Source organism: Octodon degus, unplaced genomic scaffold, assembly GCF_000260255.1.
Source record: "Octodon degus isolate 3935 unplaced genomic scaffold, OctDeg1.0 scaffold00130, whole genome shotgun sequence".
NCBI classification, from domain to species: Eukaryota; Metazoa; Chordata; class Mammalia; order Rodentia; family Octodontidae; genus Octodon; species Octodon degus.
In genome coordinates this window covers 2,942,715-2,949,599 of record NW_004524706.1, presented here as the reverse complement: position 1 = coordinate 2,949,599, position 6,885 = coordinate 2,942,715, and the positions used below count along the sequence as shown (strand labels likewise).

Sequence of the window (6,885 nt, the reverse complement as noted above, 5' to 3'; positions counted from 1 at the left end):
TGAAAGTGGGTTTGGTTAAATGCATCCTTTATGGCACTATGATCTATCCTTTCTTTGAAAGTTTTTGAACAGTGGAAAGACCCATTTTGTTGCATTTCCCCATTCTTGTTTTTAAAAGAAAAAATCCCAAGCCCTACATATGGCTTGTATTGAACTTTTACATTTGAATTAAAGATTGTTAAACATAAAGCCTTCATATGTATTACTTCAAAGTAATTATAACAATGGAGTTTAGTCTGAGAAACAATTTGAGCATAAGATTTAATTTTAAAAGTAGGTTTAGGTCTACTTGCATTCTATTAACTATCTTTCTGCGCTACTTTTGTTGGGCAAAATGCACAGGATTATGAAAGGCTATAGGTTCTTAGAGGTAGTGGTGGCTGTTAACACACAGCCTCAAGATTGCCATACCTGTTTTTACTCTTGGGTGGGGGTTATAGCTTAAATCTGAAGAGTTGATCATGCTGCACAATGGAAACACTCCTTTCTCAAAAGTTTAGGATGTTTCGATGCTGTTGTCAGTTAATTGTCAACTTCATTGAATCTCCTTCCATTAGAACAAGAGACTTTTTGATTCACTGTTAAGAGTGTTACTGTTGTCTGTGTACAATGGGAGCTTGATTTCCCCGTGTAAAGTTAGACTTCCTAACAGAAGCTAAAGAAATTGAATGGTTTGGCTTTGTTTTTAGTTAAGTTTCCATTCAAGTCTGTACATCATAGATTGGACTGTAGAATGCCTTCATCCTTTGCACATTGTTCTTGGTGGTAATTGGCCAAAGAAAAATTATAAATGAAATCTTTCTTAATATGCTGAAGTTTAGTAGTATTGTGCCTGAGTACAAAAGGAGAGACCTATTGAGTACTTTCTTTATAGGAAACAAGATAGTACTTTAATGGGAAACTCTAGTAGAATATAAAAAGCATGTCACCAAATTCTGGTTGTGTGATAGGCACATGGTGTGCTAATTAAGGAAAAGAATCTCCTTAGAAAATGCTAATTTCTATTCACACTTGGAAATGGGTAGTTCTTCCATAATTATATCAATGAGGAAGTTTTGCCCTAAGTCATAATAATTGGTAATACAAGATTTTTCTGTATGGAAATAAGGGTCTCATTTTGAAGGGAGTCTTTTACAATTTGGTTGAACTGTTCAGGAGGAACTCTTTAAGAATGATAATACAAGTAGGGGTGTTCATCAGACACCCAAGGGTGAACTTGTGAATGTATGTGGGTGGGGGGGCTGGAGGGGAAATGGGGAAGTCTGCCTATAAAATTAATGTTTCAGTTTATTTTTCAGATTACATGCCTTTCTTTATAAGGGATGCTGACACAGACCCCTAAAATAAGCTTTTGGTAGTACTGTACCTTTGAAGAGTGGTGAAGGATGCTAATGGATAATCTGCTGAAAGTTGGGGCTTTGATAGCCTTCTGTGGGCTGTAGAGAGCTAAACTTGGTTTAGCAAATAATGTTGCTTAGTTTCCACTGACATTTGACTTTCATCACTAAAACAGCAGTATTCCAAGGTTGTAAGCTACTCATAGATTTGCAGTAAGTTACAATGTATATACATAACAGCTTTTAGTCTAATGGGAATTTAAATAATGACATTTTCTAAAAGTTGACAGTGAAACTTGGGGTGGGAGAGGGAAGATAATTTTGAATATTTTAGCCATTTTTTTTTCTTCATTTAAGAGACCACCTACCCCTATTTCCTCCTCTTCTCTGTTTCAGAGGAACCCTCTTTTTAAAGAACTTTCCTAATCTTTAAAACTGCATTCTCCTAAGACACTAGTGTATTTAATAGGTGTATTATAAACTTAAACCCACTGGCTCGAACTACTTAGTAAAACCATAATTCTTTTTGCCTAGAACATTAATTAAGCTCCTTTAAGAGGTGTGATAAACACCACCACTCTATAGATGTCTTTTTATACCACTAATATAAACATACAATGATTTGGGAAATTGTAATGTTACGCCTGTGCAATTCTTACAAGTGGCATCTTAATGGCAGATAAAAACTTAGATACTTGGCTTGGGCAAGCCACCAAGGTGTGGCAGAATGTCTTGCGGTGTTCTTGGACTGCAATTATGCACTATTAAAGTAGTGGCCTGCTACATAACTGCATTTAGCCAGCATTTCTGCAGTGCGTAACTGTGAGGAACGTAGTACCGCAAATGGCAATGGACATTAGGACCCGGATGTAGTATTCCTGCTTGCTCCAAGATTCTCATTGCCGACTGCATACAGGTAGGTAACAAGCAATATAATCTAACTTGGTGACTTGCTATGTACTTTTATCCGTGGGCATTCTGACATCACACTTCTGACCATGAAATTACAGTGCAGCACCTAACACTTGTATGGTAAAGTTAGCTTACATCAAAACTGCGTGGGTCTGGGGTTAGAGTTGTAATTTGTTAGGCAGAATTCAGTGCTCTTGTAGTTCTCAGATAAAAAGTGCAAACTTCTGATTCTTTGGCATATCTAACTCAGTTGTGTGGTTTTTCTTTAGTTGCATTGTAACTGAAGATAACATGGAACACCAGTGGCATGGGGGTGAGGGAACCAAACCATACTTTGAAATTAGGGTGCTTCTAGCACCCTAGCACGGACTGTATAGCATGTGATAATTAGTCTCTGGTAGCAAGCTGATCTGCTTGCAGGTCAGCAATACTAATAATTTCACTGTGCAATCTTGGTAACAATTCTGTAAGTTGAGTGAATTAAGATGAACTGCAGGATTTTTTTTTTTTTTCTTGTAATGTGATTGGAGATTTTTTTCAAACATGGGCTTTATGGGAATGGACACCTTTGTTACTAATGGGCTTAGATGGGAATCCGGTGTGAATAGTTCAGGTTATGTGACTTGTCTCAAAATGTTTATACTCTAAATCTGGGGAAAGTGGTATGAAACATTGACTTGCTTTTAGCTGATTACATGTTGGAATCATTCCCAGTTACAAGACTTCGTCGTATTTTATAGAATGACAGTACTTGTTCAGAGCAGTTTTTTGAACTTGGTTCCCTTAGCCTTAGGGATGTGATGTTACAGTCCAAAATGCTTAATGACAAGAAAACAAGTCTTCTGATACACACTTTCTCTTGTTTTAAAACAAGCTTTGCATCAAACTGTCAGACCTCAATTCAATTCCACTTTGGTTTCTGAGCTGGTTTTTAGTTAGCATGCATGAGAAACAGCTTTTAGATTTAATGCTTTCTGCTCTAATAAAAAAGTTGGTTTATCTTGCATAAATGCCGGTGAAAATTTGATGACAGAATTTTCTTTCATTTCAAGAAAAATGGCTTGCTCTTTGGCAAGCAGGTTACAAGGTGGGGACATTTGTATTCAAATTGTAATCCACTCAAGTGAACAACTTTATTCTCTAAAGAGCTAATGGTGATGAGTTTAGCTTCTCCATATATTACTGTAATGCAAATCAAGCAGTGATCATTGTCAGTGACACTAGTGTCACTAAATTGCATAGAACTCTGATGGGAACTTTGCAGGGTCATAATTCTTTAAATAAATCGGCAGCCAGTACTTGCTGCCGTGGTTTAGAGATTTAAAAATGAAAGAGAATGTACTTGGTATAATGTATAAGGAATATCATTGGGGTGGGAGTTAATTTTGCTTTGGTCTGCTTCAAGATTAGGTTACTACACTTCAGAATGAGAAGCCATTTGACTCAGTAGTTAAAATTTCTATGTAGCTATAAATTGTGATGCTTAGTATAGTGTCTTCTTACAAAGCATTTAATCAAAAAGTTGGGAATTAAGTGGATTTCAGTAATGATATATTGAGGTGCTTGCATTGTATTTCATAACCTTTTTTACAAACAAAAATTATTGTTTTCAATGGGAAGAGTGAGTTCAGAGGTGTGATGTCAGAATGTATTCGTACTGTTAGGCCCTTGGAACAGATACCGGTGCTTTCTGAAAGATGAAAGAAATGCCATGGGTACTCTTGATGCAAGGTTGCAAATCTACAAAGACTGCATAATAGTCTCTCCCTAATAGAGATGCGTGTGACTAGTTTTGGACTTTTAACCTTAATGGGGGTTGCATGTCTCCTATTGTTAATCATTGTCAGCTGCAGTGACAAGATACACAGTCCTGCATTTACTGCCTTTTCCTCAATGATTTTGGACAGGCTTTAGAGAGATGGGGTGTTTGTTCTGGGCCTTTACTTGGTTTTGGCTTTAACTGATCATGTTTCAGTGCTGTCAGCTAGTGCAGTTTTCAAATGGCTGCCTATTAGGGAAAGAATTGAGGATTTGACTGTTTCTAATCATCTGTCATTGCTGCTAGATAATGATTTGCAATTTTTAAGACTGTGGAAATGTCACAGTTGTTGATAGACCAAACAAAAGTTGCATTTGAACACCAGTGCTGAAACGTTTCTGTTTTTTGAGAGTGAAATATGGGGGCTGGACGTAGAATAGAGTAAGAGTAATCTGGAGAATGGGGAAAAGAATGCAAAACGATATAGTATCCCTTATGATGGTACATGTGCAACAGGGAGCTCTATTTCATGTAGCTGTGGCAGTAATGGTACACGGAGGAAGAAATACTGGGAACTTGAATTAAGGCTTATTGGAATATTTTTGTGCACTGTGGCCCTGCTAGGCATATAGTGAAGGTGAATGTCTTTCTCCCTCTGAAAGACATGGGTTCCTTGCTGTCCCAGTAAGGCATGGCTTTCTTACCCTAACTTAAAGTTCAGGACTTGAAAGGAGAAGTGTGAGGCAGTACATTAGGATTGCAGGGCAATATCTGCAGTGTGTGTACTGTGGGAAAAGGGTGAAAGGACAATGGGAGGACTCCTGCTGAAGGTGGTTAGCCCACCGAACATGGAAGACATATCTGAATGGGGGAACAGGGTATGGACTTTCATATGAAGAGAACTCATAAAAACTCCTTTGGGTGAGGTAAACGTTGTCACATACCTTCACATAAGGGATAGTATATTTTGGATTGCAGTCAAAACTTCACTGTGCTCAGACTGGTGAAAGTAGGGTTAGGCTTTTGCCTTTTAAGGAAGATACAATTTTCATTCTAATTCTAGTGTCTACTTAGAATGATTTTAGATTCCCCCACCCACCCATGAAGTTTCATTCTATTGTTTTTTATGCTATAACTTATCCCAATCTTTTGTCTCTGGAATTTTACTCTTTAAAGTTAACTAGCATTTTCAAACTTATCTTAAGCCTTTGTCTTATATTAACATTTTTGTATTATTCTTTAGGTAACAATGATTGATGTTGGCTGATGAGGACTGCTCATTCACTTGAAGTAGGTGTCCTTAGAAATTTAACATCAGTAGATTTGGGGCTTGGCATCTTTCATTGAGAGGCTAAAATCTGATTTAGCTATGTGGAGTGAAATTTGCTCAGTCTTCAGGTATTTGCCTTTCATAAGATAATCTATATGCTTGAAAGTTGTGTGAGGGTTTCAGTAGGGGTGGAATGCTTCCTAACATGTAAGGAAGCACCTGGGCTTGATTGCATAAGCAGGGGCTTAGTTCAGGGAACTCTCTCGCCACCCCTTTCATGTTGATTTTAAACTCATTATGTAGTCAGACTGTCCTCAAGCTCCCAACAGTCCTTCTGCCTCAGCCTCCTGAGAACTGAGGTTATAGGCATGTGTAATCACACTTGGCTGGAATATTATATTATATTTATTTATTTATTTATTTTTAAATTTATTTATTTGTGGGGGGGGTGCCAGCTCAGCCCACCAGGGGGCGGGCTGGCTGGCATGTGGTGCTGGGGCTTGAACCGCGGTCGCTGTCCTTTTGCTTTGCTTAGCTTGTTCTAAGTAGGTGCTTTAGACCACTGAGCCATCTCACCAGCCCCTGGAATATTATATTTAGTAAAAATACTTTTAATTATAGGTGGATGTGATAGTTTGTTCTCAAGACATCAACCAGGATGAGCAGAGCAGGAAAGCCACAAATTGTTACACTGATAAAAGTATCTGGGTAAGTGGAAATGTTGTTACTGTTACTGCCTTAGCTGGTTGCTTTTGGGGACTACAGAAGAATACTAATGTGCATATCAAAGTTCTTTGACTAATTGGAAGTTCAATTGGTGGTGCTGCGGGCAGTGTTAGGTTTGGGAACTTGGTGTGGCTCACTTTGACTTTTAGGTCTTTGAGATTAATTTTATCTTTTATTTGGCAGGAGCTGGGCCAGCTGTGTATAGGAAACCAGAAGAGTACAAAGTGCAGTGGAGAATTTGCCATTAATAAACACATTAAAATATCTGGCTGTGTTTTTAAATAAGTATCTTTTCTGTCGTGTTTATCCTCATCTCCCCTTGGGTGGTGCTGAGGATTGACTTTGCTAAACTGGCACTCTGAACATATTCAGACTCTGACCTTATTTCATTGTTGTAACTTAACCTGGGTTTGCCATCAGTATTTTATTTTATTTTCGGAACTGGGGATTGAACTCCAGCCCTTGCGCTTGCCAGGGAAGTGCTTATTCCACTGAGCCATCTCCCCGGCCCTACTATTTTAGAACTGTCTTTACAATTCCTAAAAGTTGCCCTGACCATTAATGTAACGGTTTTTAAGCGCATACTCCTTCATGGTCAGATCATAGGCATGATGGAATTGTGCTGGACATAAAGGTGCACACCTGTAATCCCAGGCCTCAGGAGGCTGAAGCAGGAAAATAATCAGACAGATGATGGTTTTAGAAAGTCATGGCTACTTCATGAACAAGTGATTGGGATTGCATCTTGCTGGATATTTTTTTGTTTATGTATAGTTTGAGGTGCTAAGTTTCTCTTAAAAACAATTTGGGATGAAATTAGCCTGGGCTAAACAATGAAATCTTTGTTTCCAAGAAGTTGTTGGAAGCACTTAAGGCTGGAG

General features: G+C 38.2%; 1 long non-coding RNA gene across 1 annotated transcript; it reads left to right on the top strand.

Annotated features, from left to right (window-relative positions):
* Positions 1-6: 6 nt before the first annotated feature.
* On the top strand, positions 7-6,270 carry LOC111812567. Its single transcript, XR_002818049.1, has 3 exons — positions 7-5,298; positions 5,900-5,986; positions 6,188-6,270. It is a non-coding gene; the product is annotated as an uncharacterized LOC111812567 (long non-coding RNA).
* Positions 6,271-6,885: the final 615 nt, after the last annotated feature.